We start from the raw sequence: 18,655 nt of genomic DNA on the forward strand, positions 1-18,655 counted from the left end.
GGAATCCTCTTCCAGGGGATTTAAAATAGCGCGGTGTTCGTTATTGCATTGGTGATCGGTGGGCGCGGCCATCTTCCTTTGGCCGCGCGTGCGCAGAAGCGGCGCTCTGCTGGCCGCGGCTTCAGGAAAATGGCCGCGGGATGCCGCGCGTGCGCAGATGGATATCGCGGCGGCCATTTTCCTGAAGCCGCGGCCAGCAGAGCGCCGCTTCTGCGCACGCGCGGCCAAAGGAAGATGGCCGCGCCCACCGATCACCAATGCAATAACGAACACCGCGCTATTTTAAATCCCCTGGAAGAGGATTCCGGACTTTGGGCATGCGCACACCACTACGCCACCAACGGAAAACTACGCCAAATCTGGGGGAAGACAACGCCCATGCGACCTGACCAGCCTGATTGACAGGCGAAAACGGAGACTTTGCAAAGTTATTTCGGCAACTTAGGTGGGTAATAAACGCATAACACACACACTAATGTAACGCCCACCTCTGCCCCTATTTAACGCTATTTTTATCCCATCTTCCAAAAACGTGGTGACAGGTTCCCTTTAAAACCATTTACAACGATCTTGCTTGTGCAGTCTTTATAAAATGCCTTAAGTGACAATAAAAACCCCTCTGGTATACCCATTTTACTTAAAACATTAAAAAGGAACTCGTGAGATACTCTATCAAAGGCTTTTTCAAAATCAAGGAATAAAACCGCCAATCCACCTCCCCTTGATTTAGTGTCATCAATTATGTCTTTGATAAGATTTAGGTTTTCCCATGTGCTTCTCTCCGGTATACCACATACCTGGTTAGGGTGTATTATGTTTCCCACCACTTTTTTGAGTCTGTTTGCACAAATTTTAGCCATCATTTTATAGTCACAATTTAAAAGGGTTATTGGTCTCCAATTTTTTATGTCCGTTTTGTCCCCTTTTTTATATATAAGGGAGACCTCACCCTTTTTCCAAGAGGTGGGGAGAGTTTTTGTATTAAAAACCTCACTTAAAATATTTAAAAGATCTTCTTGTAAAAGCTCATAACATGTGGAATAAAATTCTATAGGAATACCGTCTGGCCCGGGGACTTTTCCTGTTTTAAAACTTTTAATTGTTTCAGCCACCTCTTCCTCGCTCAGATCCTGCAATAAAAAATTTTGTGACACTGGGTCTAAAATGGTTGTGATTTCCTCCATAGAGCTTTCCATAAAACTACTGTCTATAATTTTTGTGTTAAAAAGGTCAGCATAAAATTGGTGGACTTTATTTAAAATACCCTCTATTTCATTTTCTCCCTCCAAAGAATTAATAAATACCCTTTTTCCTACCATATTTTTAAAGAAATAACGAGAGCAGGTTTAAATATCTTCTACATGCTGGACTTTAGAGTGAAAGATTAATTGCTTCCCCCTTTGTTCCAAGCATCTTGATATTTCAGTTTTAAGATTGATAATATCTTTATCCACTTCTATGTCGTGTTCTCGTAGTTTATAGAGGGTTTGCAGTCGGGTATTTAGGAGGTTTTAAATCTCTCTCTTTTCTTTAGCTTTTTGTATTCCAGCTTTAATAAAGAAATCTTTAATATTTTTCTTCATTTTTTTCCCACCACCTACTAATAGAAGTATGGGGATTTCTAATTTGTTTGCAATTTGTATAAAATTCCTTAAAACCAGTTAAAATTTCTGAATCATCTAAAAGAGAGATATTTAGCTTCCAGGCACTTTTACCTTTTTTCTTAAAATCATCATATTTAACATTAAAAAGTAAAAGTTTGTGGTCTGAGAAAACATTGGTTAAAAGCTCGCATTTAAAAGGCAGTATGGAATTAGAACAAAAAATAAAATCAATTCTGGAGCTGCAGTTCACATTGCTCCAGGTTACCCACTCTTCAGCAGGGAGATTCATATTGCATTCCTTAAAACAATCGGTAAGTTTAAAATCCTGCACAACATTTCTGAGCATAAAAGCGGTTTTGTCATAGTTTCTGCTCACCGCATTGGAGAATCTTTTCTCCCCATCCATAATACAATTAAAATCACCTGCTAAAATAAGAGGATCAGAGTCATTGATAAAAAGGGGTAACATTTCTAACATTTTTGCTCTTTCATTTTTCTCAGTAGATCCATAAAAATTTAAAAACTGCCATTTAAAACCATCAATAAAAGCTTTAACCAATAAAATCCTGCCTGGTAAAACCTCCTGCACAGAGTCAATAAAAACATTACCTTTAAAAAGAATGGCGACCCCTGCTGACCCGGATTCATTAGATCCTGACCACACTGAGGGTCCATGTGACCAATCTGTTTCATACTTGTTATAATTTAAGGAATGTGGAATATTGCATTCCTGTAAGAAAAAAACTGATGCAGACAGGGTGTACAAAAACTCAAAGAGCACCAACCTCCTGGATTTTGTTTTGATCCCTCTAGCATTGAGGGAAATTCCGGAAATCCCCGCCATAAGAGAAAATGAAAAGGTACGGAATTCAAAAAACTCTTACCTCAGCTGGTTATAAGTCATCATCGGAGGGTTCGGTCTTTTCCTCGACGGTCACGAGGGAAGAGACCACGGAGGACCCCCCATCCAACAGGACTTCGGATGGCAATATACTTCCCGGGATGAACTCATTTTCCATAGGTACTGTCTCATTTGTCAGGTAGGCCGACTCCCATCCCTGCTCCTGATCTCCCACTGGCCCCCCCTCCGGGGAACCAATCGGAGGGGTCAGATCGAGCTCAGGGGCCGGCTGTCCTCTGACCGGAGTTACAGGCATGACTGAGGCAGTCACCCCAGTCCGCCTCTCCATCTCTGAAGAGGGTGGGGTTTCCTGCTCCTCCATGGGCATCTCTTCGGGTTTCTCACCTCCATCAGGGGGTTCCTGTGGGGGGGTACTTCCCTTGATGCGCCACCTGTTTTCTCCTGGACTTTCCGCCTTTTTGAGTCAGATTTTTCGCGCCCATGAGCCGTCCCGGAAGATCGCAGAGACGAGGGTTGGCTTTTGGCAGAAGCAGCTGTACCCTCTGCGGGGTCTCCTTTCTGCTGCCTGCTCTCCTTCTGCCGTTCCCTCCTGCGTCTCGCTTTCTCGTTTCTCACTTCAGTATAGCCATCCTCACCTGTACCAGGTACCTCGTTTGACTCGTCCATCGACTCCTCCTCACCCTCCTTTGTCTCGGGGACAGCAGAACCAGCCGAGGGTTGGCGGGGGGCCGGAGGCTGCTCCTGCTCTGGTTGTGCTCCTTTTGACTTGTTTCTGTTAGGACAAAAGGAAAAAGAATGACCTTTTACAAGACAAATTGTACACACACTCTCTGTCTGGCATTGCTCAGTTCTATGTTCCTGGCTTCCACATTTTGCGCAGGTAGGGTCACAATTTGAATGCCCATATAGCTTACATTTTCTACAGAAGGGAGGCATGCCATTAAAATAGAGGTCGCCATTCGTTTTGCCAATTTTAAAATGAGCTGGTGGTAAATCTACTCCTCCTGGTTTTGAGGCATTTTTAACACAGGTTACAACGTATCTCCATTTGGAGGTCCAAATGCCGCATTCATTTAAAATCTTTCCCAAACAAGTGACTTTTTTAAAGAAACCCAACAGGTATCTTCCAATTTCGCTCTCTTGCATATGGGGTGAATAAATTTTAACAATTAAGAGCCTGGTCTCTTCTAAATCGTGGATGGCAAATTTATCCCCTTTAAGCTCAGGGTTTTTCCGGATAATCGCATCAGGGGAGATGACCTGGTCGCAAACATGCTGGTGGATACCTTCTCCGGTAAAAGTAACATCGTAGACACCACGTCTCGGATAGTCCTGGATGGCCAGGATTTCGTGCTTCCGGACTGAAAGAGCCTTCTCAAGAACATTGCCAACCACGAATTTCAGTCCACGGCCATCTCCTCCACCTTTTTCAAAAAAGATCAGAAGCGTATGCTTTAAAAGGGCATAGGCTGGAACATCGCCAGGGTCAGAATCCATGGCTACAGGGAAACAAACGGGGGTGTTCCGCAACAACCAACGGGGTTGTTCCGCGACAAAGGAAAGGCACCAAGTAATCCACGGACTACCTGGCTAGGGCAATCGCAACTCGTTGCCTAGGGACTAAGCCCACCTCCCAATAGCGACAAGGGATTGGATCCCACTACAAGAGTGGGACCCGCACCCAAGGCCGAGAGGCGGGGTACCCCAGGCACCTAAAGAACTTCGACCAAATGCAAGAAAATCCTACACTTGATCTTAGCCAAGAGGCCGAAAAGCGATCCTGAACACGCTGTGCCACGTGGGCCGCACCAAGGCCTACAACCAAAACCCATTGTGGAGACAGAGCCAAAGATTGCCGCAGGGAGGACACTTTCAGAAACTCTGGAGGCCTTCTCAATGACAGTTCTGCTGTCAATGACAGTTCTGCTGTGTATGTGTGTCTGTGTGTGAGAGACAGAGAGTGTGTGTGTGTGTCTGTCTGTGTGTGTGTGTGTGTTCGTTCAAGCTGTGCACGACACGTTTTGAATCTGCATAACTCCGCCTACTTTGACCACACCCTCCAGCCAGCCCCATTGTGACAGCACATGAATGTTCCGTGCTAAGATTCTATCTACTGCAGGCAGCGCACCTGGTTGGTGAAAAAGCATTAGAATACTCACACAGGTGTAGATGGACAAGACAAGCATATTCAAGATCAGCACAGGCACCATTTTTACCTATTTTTTTTTTTTTTAAATGCATATAATACACCGCATTGAAAAGTCGGTGGTCCACAAGAGGGAGACAATGTTTAAAAAAAGAATTCATGCGGTAACAAATACAGTATGTATGGCAGAACTACTCATTGGATACTTCAATTTAAATAGCAAGTGCTGACAGCAGGGGCCTAGTTGTATAGGCGACATAGTATATTTGCAACACTGTAAGAAAGGCCTAATAGAGGCCTATATCTTAACACACCTGTTGCAGCAACCAGTAAAGACAAATTGATTGATTGATTGCATATTGAATGCAATGCAATGTTTGACATACATAGGGGAAAGCAAGGCCAGGCAAGGCACACAAAATGTTGCAATTGGCCAAGAGAAATCAAATAAAATGCTACATTTAGCATGAGAAAAGTGCTTCTTTGACCCTGAAATCAATTCACATAAAGGGTTAAAAGACAACTGGCGCTGATTTCAATTCAATCTGTTTTTAGAAACTGGATCAGAGAAGGACTGCACTGGTCCCGGAGATACTGCAATAAAGGGTCAATGCGTGGAGTGGACAGAGCAAGCTCTTCTTCCATCTCCCTGTTCCAAAAATCCATTTAATATACAGGTCCTTCTCAAAAAATTAGCATATAGTGTTAAATTTCATTATTTACCATAATGTAATGATTACAATTAAACTTTCATATATTATAGATTCATTATCCACCAACTGAAATTTGTCAGGTCTTTTATTGTTTTAATACTGATGATTTTGGCATACAACTCCTGATAACCCAAAAAACCTGTCTCAATAAATTAGCATATTTCACCCGTCCAATCAAATAAAAGTGTTTTTTAATAACAAACAAAAAAACCATCAAATAATAATGTTCAGTTATGCACTCAATACTTGGTCGGGAATCCTTTGGCAGAAATGACTGCTTCAATGCGGCGTGGCATGGAGGCAATCAGCCTGTGACACTGCTGAGATGTTATGGAGGCCCAGGATGCTTCAATAGCGGCCTTAAGCTCATCCAGAGTGTTGGGTCTTGCGTCTCTCAACTTTCTCTTCACAATATCCCACAGATTCTCTATGGGGTTCAGGTCAGGAGAGTTGGCAGGCCAATTGAGCACAGTAATACCATGGTCAGTAAACCATTTACCAGTGGTTTTGGCACTGTGAGCAGGTGCCAGGTCGTGCTGAAAAATGAAATCTTCATCTCCATAAAGCATTTCAGCCGATGGAAGCATGAAGTGCTCCAAAATCTCCTGATATCTAGCTGCGTTGACCCTGCCCTTGATGAAACACAGTGGACCAACACCAGCAGCTGACATGGCACCCCACACCATCACTGACTGTGGGTACTTGACACTGGACTTCAGGCATTTTGGCATTTCCTTCTCCCCAGTCTTCCTCCAGACTCTGGCACCTTGATTTCCGAATGACATGCAAAATTTGCTTTCATCAGAAAAAAGTACTTGGGACCACTTAGCAACAGTCCAGTGCTGCTTCTCTGTAGCCCAGGTCAGGCGCTTCTGCCGCTGTTTATGGTTCAAAAGTGGCTTTACCTGGGGAATGCGGCACCTGTAGCCCATTTCCTGCACACGCCTGTGCACGGTGGCTCTGGATGTTTCCACACCAGACTCAGTCCACTGCTTCCTCAGGTTCCCCAAGGTCTGGAATCGGTCCTTCTCCACAATCTTCCTCAGGGTCCGGTCACCTCTTCTCGTTGTACAGCGTTTTCTGCCACATTGTTTCCTTCCAACAGACTTACCATTGAGGTGCCTTGATACAGCACTCTGGGAACAGCCTATTTGTTGAGAAATTTCTTTCTGGGTCTTACCCTCTTGCTTGAGGGTGTCAATGATGGCCTTCTTGACATCTGTCAGGTCGCTAGTCTTACCCATGATGGGGGTTTTGAGTAATGAACCAGGCAGGGAGTTTTTAAAAGCCTCAGGTATCTTTTGCATGTGTTTAGAGTTAATTAGTTGATTCAGAAGATTAGGGTAATAGGTCGTTTAGAGAACCTTTTCTTGATATGCTAATTTATTGAGACAGGTTTTTTGGGTTATCAGGAGTTGTAGGCCAAAATCATCAGCATTAAAACAATAAAAGACCTGACAAATTTCAGTTGGTGGATAATGAATCTATAATATATGAAAGTTTAATTGTAATCATTACATTATGGTAAATAATGAAATTTAACACTATATGCTAATTTTTTGAGAAGGACCTGTATGGTCCCCAAATAGGGGACGTATCAGATATTAAACTGATAAGAACAGATAAGGTTTCATCATAATTTTATTGTTCACAAAAATAACACATTACAAGAGTAAAAAGGAACATTTGAAACATTACAATGGATAATACATCTAAAATACAGAAATACCAAGACATTTTAAAAAACACAAATATAAAAAACACAAATATAAAAACCAATCACAGAATTGTGTTCCATAATTGTATACACCACATTGAAGCAGCTTCTTTTGCACCATACAGTTTTTTGTCTCTAAGATAATAGATATACATTTCACTTAGGGCAATTTTTATACAATTAGCTGAATCAATAAAATCACGTTTAAAAAGTAAAATATTTCTGACTTTCCACATGGCATTTTTAAAACAATTAATAATTATCCAGGCCACTCTGAATTGTTTAAGATTTGGGCACCTAAAAAGACCGTACAAGACATAAATATGGTTAAAATCTCTCAGGCCACATGCCCACTTTAGTAGTGGCCCTACCTTTCTCCATACCTCCTGTGCAAATGGACAGTTCCACATGAGATGTAGTACAGACTCGTTCTCGCAGCATGTCACTCTTGGACATTTGGCCCTTGCCACCAGCCCTCGCCTATGTTGGAACTCACGAGTAGGGAGGCACTGGTGGACAATTGCCCAGGCAAGGTCCTTGTGTACATTTGCTAGGTATTTCCCGTACACATTTCGCCACACCGTCTTGGACCTTGCCTGTGAAAAATTGGAGACAGGAATTGTATCCTCCGAATGCCTACAAGCCATTGATACCTTCCTCTGATCACCCAATATGTCAGGTTCCAATTCCTGGAGACCTAACAGCTTGACCGTTTTCTCAAGTATCACATACTGTTTAGGAGGACATAGGAGCACAGGAGAATCCAAAGGTAAGCGGAACCATCTTTTAAAAATCATTCCTGCTGCATATTTTAAAAAATAACTAAAAATGCCATCAGATTTAAAAACTTTAAAACAGAAACAGAAATATTTTATATAAAAGAAAGTAAAAAAATTGGGTACATCTTTACCCCCATTAATTTTGTCTTTATACATCAAAACTCGTTTTAATTTTTCCATTTTGGAACCCCATAAAAACATAAAAACAATTCTGGTTACTTTTTTAATCTGTAGATTGGAAGGGGGAAAAACCATTGCAACATACAACATAATGGGAATTAAAACAGCCTTGATAATTAAAATTTTCCCTTCCATACTGAGGTTCCTTAATTTCCAGAGAGAGATCTTTTTCTCTAATTTGTCTATAGCAGAGTCCCAATTAGGGGTACCTTCATTAGCTTGGTTAAAAACAATACCTAAAATTTTTATCTGATTCTTTTGAATCACTATCCCAGGGGTTAAAGAAGAGTCCCATCTACCCACATTAAAACAATCACTTTTGTCCACATCTAGTTTAAAACCAGAGGCTTCGCAGAAGAATTGAGTATTTCTCAATACCCTTCTGAGGGATGTGGAATCTGGGCATAATATGGTGACATCATCCATGTAACTTAGGACTTTAACTTGCATGCCCCTCCCTCCAGGAATAGGTACCCCTTTAATTACTTTATCTTTCCTTAATAAAGTTAGCAGTGGTTCCATCGCACAGATAAAGAGTAGCGGAGACAGAGGGCACCCCTGTTTTACCCCAGACAGCAGAGGAACTCCCTTTGTTAAAAACCCATTTATAGAGATTTGACTTAAACAAGAATTATATAAAAGCATGATGCAGGTTAAAATTTTCTCTGGAAACGCCATTTTTTTAAGAACCATAAAAAGGAAATCGTGTGACACCCTGTCAAAGGCTTTTTCGAAATCCAAAGATAAAATGGCAAGACCTTGACCTCTCTTTTTAAAATACCATATAGCATCTCTAATTATATTGAGAGGCTCAGCTATCGTTCTACCGGGGACTCCACACACTTGGTTAGGGTGAATTAATTTCGAAATAAATGGTTTTAAACGGAGCGCAATGAGTTTGGCTAAAATTTTATAATCAATATTTAAAAGTGTAATAGGCCGCCAATTTTTAAGTTGGCTCCTGTCTCCTTTTTTGTATATTAGAGACACCAAACCTCTCCTCCAAGAAGGGGGTAATTCCTTGGTATTAAAAGCCTCTTTGAACAATAAAAACATATCCTCCTTTAAAATCCCCCAAAAAGTCAGATAAAACTCAATTGGCAAACCATCCTCTCCGGGAGCTTTCCCATTGGAGAAGCTTTTAAAGCCCCATAAAAGTTCCTCACTGGTGAGGTTACTGGATAAAATACTTTGGTCCAAAGAATCCAACTTAAAATCAAGGGAATTAATAGCATAATCTAAAAATGAAGGGTTTATCACTTTGGTATTAAAAAGGTGTTGATAAAAATAAAAAGCTTTATCTAGCATTCCCACAGTATTATTTTCACCCTCCAGATTTAAAATTGCGTCCCTCCTCCCCATTACCTTTTTGAAGAAGAAACGGGAACATTTTTCTCCTTCCTCCAGATGCTGTACATGGGAGTTAAAAATTATTTGTTTTCCTTTCTCATCCAGGGCACTTTTTATTTCAGACTTTAAATTTGCAATATCATCATCTACATCAACCCCGACTTCTTTTAGTTTAAAAAGTACTTGTAATTTCATATTTAAAACATAGAACCACTGCTTTTTCTGTTTAGCTTTATTTTTCCCTTCCATAATAAAGAAAAATTTAACTTTGGGTTTTATACTCTCCCACCAACATAGCATAGAGGCTCTGGGGTATCTTTTGGATTGCCAGTGTCGGTACACGTGCACAAACCTTTCCTGGGTCTCAGGGTCCTCTAGGAGAGTTGTATTTAATCTCCATGGGCCTCTGGAGGTTTTTTGTTCCCCCTCCAGCTCCAGCTCCACAGATAAAACCTTATGATCTGAAAATAAATTAGATAAAAGAGAGCATTTTTGGGGCTTAAAACCAGTTGACGCAAACATAAAATCAATCCTAGAAGAAACTCTACCATTGGACCATGTAACCCCTGGGTCCGCCGGCATGAGCACCTTCCAACAATCTTGCAACTTAAAATCATTAATCAGACTTTTTAATAAATAGGTGGTACGGTCCTTACGATTCACGTCCCCACCCTGTCGACATTCCCCCTCCCGTGTGCAATTGAAGTCTCCTCCAACCAACAGGGGGGTTGACCCAACACAGAATAAAGGCAACATTTCCAATAATTCAGCTCTCTCCTGCTTTCCAGGCGGAGCATACACATTCAATATACGCATAGGAAGTCCTTTGAAACTAAGATGGACTAAGATAGCTCTACCCGGCATAATCTCAGTCACGGACTGGATGATGGTAGAATGACCACGGCAGAGTAGTCCAATTCCAGCAGCTCAGCAATCATTGGCACCAGACCACACGGAAGTGCCCAGTGTCCAATCTTCTTTTAAGTCCTTATAATTTAAGTTGCACTGGATGCCACATTCTTGTAAGAATAAAAAATCAAAGTCAAGTGTCTCTAAATAAGAGAATAAAGCAGCCCTGCGTATAGGGCTCTTTAGGGACCTCACATTTCGTGAGGCAATCTTTATGGGAGCAGACATTTAAGAGGAATCAGAACTTAGTGAAGGAAAAAAAACAATTTGCAGCGTCTACTCCTCCACCTCTCCAGGGGTCAGGATTTGTTGAATATTACTTGGATCCGAGGCAGGAAGAAAGGTGACATCCTCTCTTGGCTCCTCCTCGGTACTTCGACATCCAAATTTCCTCTGAACCTTAGGCTGCTTTACCTCATCTCTCTGTCTTTTCAGATGCTGTGAGGAGTCCATATTCTCTGGTTCACTTACATCTGCTGTCATCATGGAGGTCTGGTCTGCTGTCATCTTGGAGGTCTGGTCTATGATGTCATCCCTCTGGTCATTCTCCGCTCTCGATCTGGTCAAGGAATTACTGCGACTTCTGGTACATGGCTTACGACCCGATGAGGTCTTATCAGGATCTTTTTTATTTCGCGCCCTAGAGGTTTCCCTCTGATTTTCCGCACTGGCTGATCAATATGGATTCATACCCCGCTTGCCTTTACCCGAGCTTCCCATTAATGGTAGGGCAAAACTGGGATTTCCCTTTTCCATCGGGGTACTAGAGGTCTCCTCAGCTCCGCACAATGCCGGGGGTGCATTCATGCTGACCGAGGACCTTTTCTCCTTTTGACTCTGGGGAACTGCAACGTCTAGAGCCACTACATCGATCAATTCCACATTTTGGGAATCCACAGGAGGATTTACGGAGCCCCTACGACCATCCCTCTGAGAATCCACCGGCAAGTTTTCCGGCGGGACTACAGAAGGGCCTGGTCCGGACCCGTCAGCGTGCGCCAACCCAGGTCCAGGGGTAGGTGTCACCATACTCCCTTCGGTGATAGTCAGTTGGCCTGACTTAGATGGACCATCAGCTCTTGTCCTTTTGCTCGGACAATTTTTGAAGGCGTGACCGGCCTTCCCACATAGATTACATACAATGTCAGAGTCACACATGGCGGAGATGTGCCCACTCTTACCGCACTTGTTACAGAGGACTACATGAGCGTTTGCGCAACTTTCTCGTGTATGCCCATATTCTTGGCAGTTTCGGCAGCGCAAGGGCATTCCTGGGTAGCGTAGGAACCCCCTGACACTACCAATCGCGAAAGTGGCAGGCGGATGGCATAAGCCCCCAATGTTACCATGTTCCATATGGAATTTTACAAGATATTTCCTCTTCCCATTCCAGAAGCGTTGGGAGTTGAGGATCTCATGTGAGAAGCGCACTGACCTGCAGTAACGCCTCAAAAAGGTTTCGATATTGCCCTCGGAGACAAATGGACTGTACATGAAGAGCACCAATGGTACTTCTTCGCCATACAGGAAGTCAAACCTTAGTCCATTCAGTACGTTACTGTCCTTGTCCGCAACCATCAATGCTGCATGGATGTTTTCACAGCATGATTTGGGCGTAAACGAGATGGTATATCGGCCACGGAACTCCTGGTCGTACAGACACAGGATTTTATTTCTCTCTAGGAGGAAGAACCCGAAAAGAACCTCATTCACAATATAGTGAAAGTTCTTTTCATGACGCTGGCATTCATCCACCTCGATTCTAATGGATTGTCGCAGAGGAGTGTCCCCCACTGCAAATCCAAAAGAGAATGGCATTTTCGGCTCTCAGGGACTAAGCCCCTTCCTAATAGTAACAAGGGACAGAATCCCACCAGAGGCAAGACTCGTTTCAAGACCAAGAAGGGGGTACCCCAAGAACCTACACTGCCCACTAAGCGTTTAAACGCTCAGCAAAAAGGAACGCCCTTATTGATTCAGGTCGCCCTGAAAACAAGATGCGATCACTCCTCGTTGTCTGGGGACTAAGCCGGACGCCTATAGCAGCAAGGGGGAGAAGTCCCCACCGTTAAGTAAGGTCAATCCCCCAAGGCCGACGAACCGGGTACCCCAGACACCTTAGACCAGACCAAGCACAGCAACAATTAAGCCACTGCACTTGATCTTAGCCAAAGGGCCGAGAAGCGATCCTGAACACGCTGTGCCACGTGGGCCGCACCAAGGCCTACAACCAAAACCCTTTGTGGAGGCAGAGCAAAAGATTGCCGCAGGGAGGACATTTTCAGAAACTCTGGAGGCCTTCTCAATGACAGTTCTGCTGTCAATGACAGTTCTGCTGTGTGTGTGTGTGTGTGTGTGTGTGTGTGAGAGACAGAGAGTGTGTGTGTGTCTGTCTGTGTGTGTGTTCGTTCAAGCTGTGCACAACGTGTTTTGAATCTGCATAACTCCGCCTACTTTGACCACACCCTCCAGCCAGCCCCATTGTGACAGCACATGAATGTTCCGTGCTAAGATTCTATCTACTGCAGGCAGCGCACCTGGTTGGTGAAAAGCATTAGAATGCTCACACACACAGGTGTAGATGGACAAGACAAGCATATTCAAGATCAGCACAGGCACCATTTTTACTTATTTTTTTATTTTTAAATGCATATAATACACCGCATTGAAAAGTCGGTGGTCCACAAGAGGGAGACAATGTTTCAAAAAAGAATTCATGCGGTCACAAATGCAGTATGTATGGCAGAACTACTCATTGGATACTTCAATTTAAATAGCAAGTGCTGACAGCAGGTGCCTAGTTGTGTAGACGACATAGTATATTTGCATACATACATACATAGGTGAAAGCAAGGCCAGGCAAGGCACACAAAATGTTGCAATTGGCCAAGAGAAATCAAACAAAATGCTACATTTAGCATGAGAAAAGTGCTTCTTTGACCCTGAAATCAATTCACATAAAGGGTTAAAAGACAACTTGCGCTGATTTCAATTCAATCTGTTTTTAGAAACTGGATCAGAGAAGGAGTGCACTGTTCCCGGAGATACTGCAATAACGGGTCAATGCGTGGAGTGGACAGAGCAAGCTCTTCTTCCATCTCCCTGTTCCAAAAACCCATTTAATATATGGTCCCCAAATAGGGGACGTATCAGATATTAAACTGATAAGAACAGATTTGATTTAATAAACTCTTTTATTCTCATTCATTCCATAAAAAATAAGTTAACAATCGTGTACTTTGCCGCAGCCCAGTACACACATAATTCCACATCGTTTGTACAAAGCATAAGAATACGACGCACTACCTATACATCAAACTCCTATGCTACACCAAAACACTCAAGCTGAAAGAAAAAGCATGTTAAACAAAATGAAACAGTACGACGACCTGTGATAGGGGGAGGGGATTGGAAAGAAGGGGGAGGGAGGGGGAGATCACAGGCCCGAAGCTTTATTGAAAGACAAGATACATAAGGGAAAAGGGGGGAGGAAAAGGGTTTTTAGTCCTTGTCCTCATCCGCGTCCTCCAGACCGTCGACGATGGAATAGTCTCTGAGCAGGCTGTGGATCAGCTTGCGGCAGTCCTGGATGGACATCTTCTCCCTCCTTAAGGTGAGCCGGTTCCTGGCGACCCAAATAGCGTCTTTGAAGCAGTTCATATGGCGCCAAGCCTCCTGGTTGGCTCCGACGGTATGAACCCCAGGGAAAAGTCCGTAAAGCACAGAATGGTGCGATAGGCTTGCTCTGGGGACAGAGTTCCTCAAGTCATCCTCTATGGCAGTCAACAGGCGCTGTGCAAACCGGCACTCCCAAAAAATGTGCAACGATGTTTCTTCCACGAAGGGGCACCTTGGGCAGTACCGGGTCTTACACAGGTTCCGGGCATTCATGAACGACCGGACGGGCAGCCCGCCCTGAATCGCCATCCACGACAAGTCCTTTTGCCCGTTGGTCAGCCTGTCAGATAACACATTAGTCCATACAGTCTCCAGTGTGTCATGGTGGAGTCCTATGATGTCCTCAACATCGTCCTTGGCTCTGATCAGTTTGTGGATAGTTTTGGGCTTCCACAGGTCGGGCTTCAGTCCCTCCAGTTGGTGTTCCCCCACGAACCAAACAACGTCCCCGTAGAACCATGGCGTCGTCCAGTTGTAGGGGTAGGAGCTGTCCCACTTGTCCCAGCCGAGTCGCCTCCAAAGAGGAAGCAGGAAGAAGCGAGACATGGACCTTCCCGCAGAGCCTCTCTTGACTTGCAGAGTCCGGCGAACACAATCACAGACAAAGGAGGACCGCAGGAGGGTGGTGATATCTGGAACGCCCTTCCCACCCTTGCGTGGCTCCTTGTACATGACGGCCCGCCTGACTCTGTCCATCTTGGAACCCCAGACAAAGTGGAACACTTTCCTGGTAATGGCCCTGCACACGGTTACATGGGGGGGCCAGGCCTGGGCTGTGTACTGCAGCACGGGCAGTACTTCATTACGCAGGACAAGAACCTTACCTTCGCAGGTGAGGCGTCTGAGGTTCCAGAGGCCGATCCGTTGGTTAACCTTGGCCAACCGTTCCTGGCAAGACTTGAGGGCGGCTCCTTCCTGCCCGAACCAGACTCCAAGAACTTTGATGAAATCCGGCTGGATGTTGAAGGGGAACGGGGCGGAGGAGGCAGGTTGCCAATCCCCGAAGATCAAGGCTTCCGACTTCCCGCAGTTGACTTTGGCCCCTGAAGCTTGACCGAACATCTCACACGTCTGGACGAGGGCGTTGACTGAGCCACGGTCGGCGCAGAAGATGGTGACATCATCCATGTAGAGCGAGCACTTGACCTCATGTCGTTCCGGACCCGGTGCGGTGATCCCCCTGATCTATCCATTCTGCCGGATAGCCTCTGCGAAGAGCTCTATAACACAAACAAAAAGAAGAGGTGACAGAGGACAGCCTTGTCTGACCCCAGAGAGGACAGGAAAGGGGTCAGTCTTCCAGCCGTTCACCAACACCGAGCTGTGGATGTCAAGGCACAAAACCTATCACCCAAACCCAACCGCTGCAGAGCTCTGCCCATGAACCCATAGGAAACCCGATCGAAGGCCTTTTCCTGATCCAAGGAGACCAGGGCCGCGTGTGCACGGCGGACCTTGATGTACTCGACCGTGTCCCGCACGAGAGCAAGGCTGTCTGCAATGCGACGTCCGGTGATGCCGCAGGTCTGGTCCGGGTGGATGATCCGTCCGATGACCGTCTTCAGTCTTGTTGCCATCGTCTTGGCCAGGATCTTGTAGTCCACGTTGAGCAGAGTGATGGGACGCCAATTCTTCAGGTCGCACCTCTCCCCCTTCCGTTTGTACAGGATCATGACCATTCCTTCCCTCAATGACGGAGGCATTCTACCCTCTACCACCATCTCCTCGTAAAGTTCCAACAGGTCCAGGCAGATGAGGTCCCCCAGCGCTACATAGAGCTCTGCTGGAAGTCCATCACTGCCCGGGGTTCTGCCGGTCCTAAAGGATTTAGCGGCAGCGAGCAATTCGCCCACCGTCAGAGGTTTGTCCATGGTTGCTGCACCTGCAGGGTCAAGATGGTTAGTGATACCTGACAGGAACTTATCGGCAGCATCGGGGTTGGTAGTCTTGTGGGAGTAGAGGTCGCTGTAGAAGTCGCTGATGACCCTTATCACGTCCTCCTTCCCACGTCGTATGTTTCCACTCTCGTCTCGCAGCTCATTCAGGGGCATGTGGCCGGCATGGAGTTTCCTGAAAAAGAACGAGTTACATTTCTCACCCTTCTCCATGTTCTCCACCTTGGAACGGAAGACGATTCGCCTGAACTCATCCTCAAAGTGCCTTTTCAGGCCCCTCTTGGCCTCGTCCAGCTCCTCCCTCACATCCCAGCCGCAGTGGAGAAGGTCCTGCAGTGACCGCAGCTGTCGCTGCAGTCCTCTGAAGTCCCTCCTCTTCTCACGTGCCTGTTGTCGACTCTTGGCCTGAAAGAAACAGCGAAACTCGAGTTTAACGTATTCCCACCAATCGCCAACCGTTGGGAAGCTACATTTGCAGGACCTCCACGTTGCGTTGGCGGCTCTGAGTTCCTCCACAACTTCAGACTGAGTCAGCAGAGCACAATTCAGCTTCCAGGAGCCTGGGCCAGGTGGGAAACTGTGGCCCAGGACACCCTGTAAGCGAATGGCTCTGTGGTCAGAGAAGAAGCAGGGGACCACAGAGTGCCTACTCTGCCTGACTGCTCGAGAGGTGAACACAAAGTCAATCCTGGAACGAAGTGAGCCATCGGGTCGGCTCCATGAATAGTTCACTGAGCCTCTCCCCATGGAGCCCACCACGTCCTCCAGACGGGCCTCGGTCACCATCTCGATGAGCAGTTTGGACGTGATGTCCAACTTGGCAGACGTGTCGGAACTACGACCGTCTTCCTCGATAGGGCAGTTGAAATCCCCGGCCATCACTAAGGTCCTGGTGGTGGCAAGCTGGAGCCGCAGGGTCTGGAAAACATCCAAGTGCTCGTTCTTCAGAGGGGGCACATACACGTTGATGAACCTAACGGGTTCCCCCCCCAGTTGCCGTCTACAACAAGAAGCCTGCCGCAGACGAGCTCCTGGAAGGACTCAAGCATGAAAGCGTTCTCCCTGATAAGGATGGCGAGTGGCGACCCCTGCAGACTTGCAGTCACCCCCTCCGGACCAGTAGGGTGGACCTTGGGACCTGTCATGAATCCCAATGGCTAGGGATAGCACAGGACAAGCAAAGTACAAATATATTACGGACGAGCTCTAGGGTGATGGAACCTGGGCTGACCGCTGCCCTACGCCTGACAAACGCAACTAGAGATAGCCAGGGAGCGTGCCTACGTTGGTTCTAGACGCCACGCACCAGCCTAAGAGCTAACTAGCACTGCAGAGAAAATAAAGACCTCACTTGCCTCCAGCGGAATGAACCCCAAAAGATATAGTTGCCCCCCACATGTATTGACGGTGAAATGAGAGGAAGGCACACACATAGAGATGATATATATAGTTTTAGCAAATTGAGGCCCGCTGTAAACTAGAAAGCAGAACGATACAAAAGGGGACTGAGCGGTCAGCAAAAAACCCTAATCAAAAAAACCATCCTGAGATTACAAGAACCCATGTGCCAACTCATGGCACATGGGGAGAACCTCAGTCCACTAGAGCTACCAGCTAGCATAGAGACATAATAAGCAAGCTGGACAAAAAAACAAACAACTGAAAATCAGCACTTAGCTTATCCTGAAAGATCTGGGAGCAGGTAGGCAGGAACCAAACAGAGCACATCTGAATACATTGATAGCCGGCAAGGGAAATGACAGAAAGGCCAGGTAAAAAAGGAAACACCCAGCCACTGATGGACAGGTGGAAACCAAAGGCCGCAACCCACCAAAGTCACCCAGTACCAGCAGTAACCACCAGAGGGAGCCCACAAACAGAATCCACAACAGTACCCCCCCCTTGAGGAGGGGTCACCGAACCCTCACGAGAACCCCCAGGGCGATCAGGGTGAGCTCTATGGAAGGCGCGGACCAAATCAGTCGCATGAACATCGGAGGCGACCACCCAGGAATTATCCTCCTGACCATAACCCTTCCACTTAACCAAATACTGGAGTTTGCGTCTGGAAACACGAGAATCCAAGATCTTCTCAACAACATACTCCAATTCTCCCTCCACCAGCACCGGAGCAGGAGGCTCAACCGAAGGAACAACGGGCACCTCATACCTCCGCAACAACGACCGATGGAACACATTATGAATAGCAAACGATGCTGGGAGATCCAAACGAAAAGATACAGGGTTAAGAATCTCCGAGATCCTATAAGGACCGATGAACCGAGGCTTGAACTTAGGAGAAGAGACCTTCATAGGGACAAAACGAGAAGACAACCACACCAAATCCCCAACAAGAAGTCGGGGACCCACGCGGCGACGGCGATTAGCAAACTGCTGAGTCTTCTCCTGAGATAACTTCAAATTGTCCACCACCTGATTCCAAATCTGATGTAGCCTGTCCACCACCACGTCCACTCCAGGACAATCCGAAGACTCCACCTGACCAGAGGAAAAACGAGGATGAAACCCCGAATTACAAAAAAAGGAGAGACCAACGTGGCCGAACTAGCCCGATTATTAAGAGCAAATTCGGCCAGTGGCAAAAAGGCAACCCAGTCATCTTGATCAGCAGAAACAAAACACCTCAAATAAGTTTCCAAGGTCTGATTAGTTCGCTCCGTCTGGCCATTCGTCTGAGGATGGAATGCAGACGAGAAAGACAAATCAATGCCCATCTTGGCACAAAACGTCCGCCAAAATCTAGACACAAACTGGGATCCCCTGTCAGAAACGATATTCTCCGGAATCCCATGCAAACGAAC

At 45.8% G+C, this 18,655-nt stretch overlaps 1 non-coding gene and 2 pseudogenes across 1 annotated transcript; all 3 read right to left on the reverse strand.

The window, feature by feature from the left end:
* Positions 1 to 5,181: 5,181 nt before the first annotated feature.
* LOC143770788 (U2 spliceosomal RNA) lies at positions 5,182 to 5,305 on the reverse strand (annotated as a pseudogene).
* A 1,597-nt stretch (positions 5,306 to 6,902) lies between these two features.
* On the reverse strand, positions 6,903 to 6,950 carry LOC143770803 (U2 spliceosomal RNA; annotated as a pseudogene).
* A 6,332-nt stretch (positions 6,951 to 13,282) lies between these two features.
* On the reverse strand, positions 13,283 to 13,482 carry LOC143771248 (U2 spliceosomal RNA). The gene has a single exon (XR_013215052.1). It is a non-coding gene; the product is annotated as a U2 spliceosomal RNA (small nuclear RNA).
* Positions 13,483 to 18,655: the final 5,173 nt, after the last annotated feature.

The sequence above is a fragment of the Ranitomeya variabilis genome, chromosome 4, assembly GCF_051348905.1.
Source record: "Ranitomeya variabilis isolate aRanVar5 chromosome 4, aRanVar5.hap1, whole genome shotgun sequence".
Taxonomy (NCBI): domain Eukaryota; kingdom Metazoa; phylum Chordata; class Amphibia; order Anura; family Dendrobatidae; genus Ranitomeya; species Ranitomeya variabilis.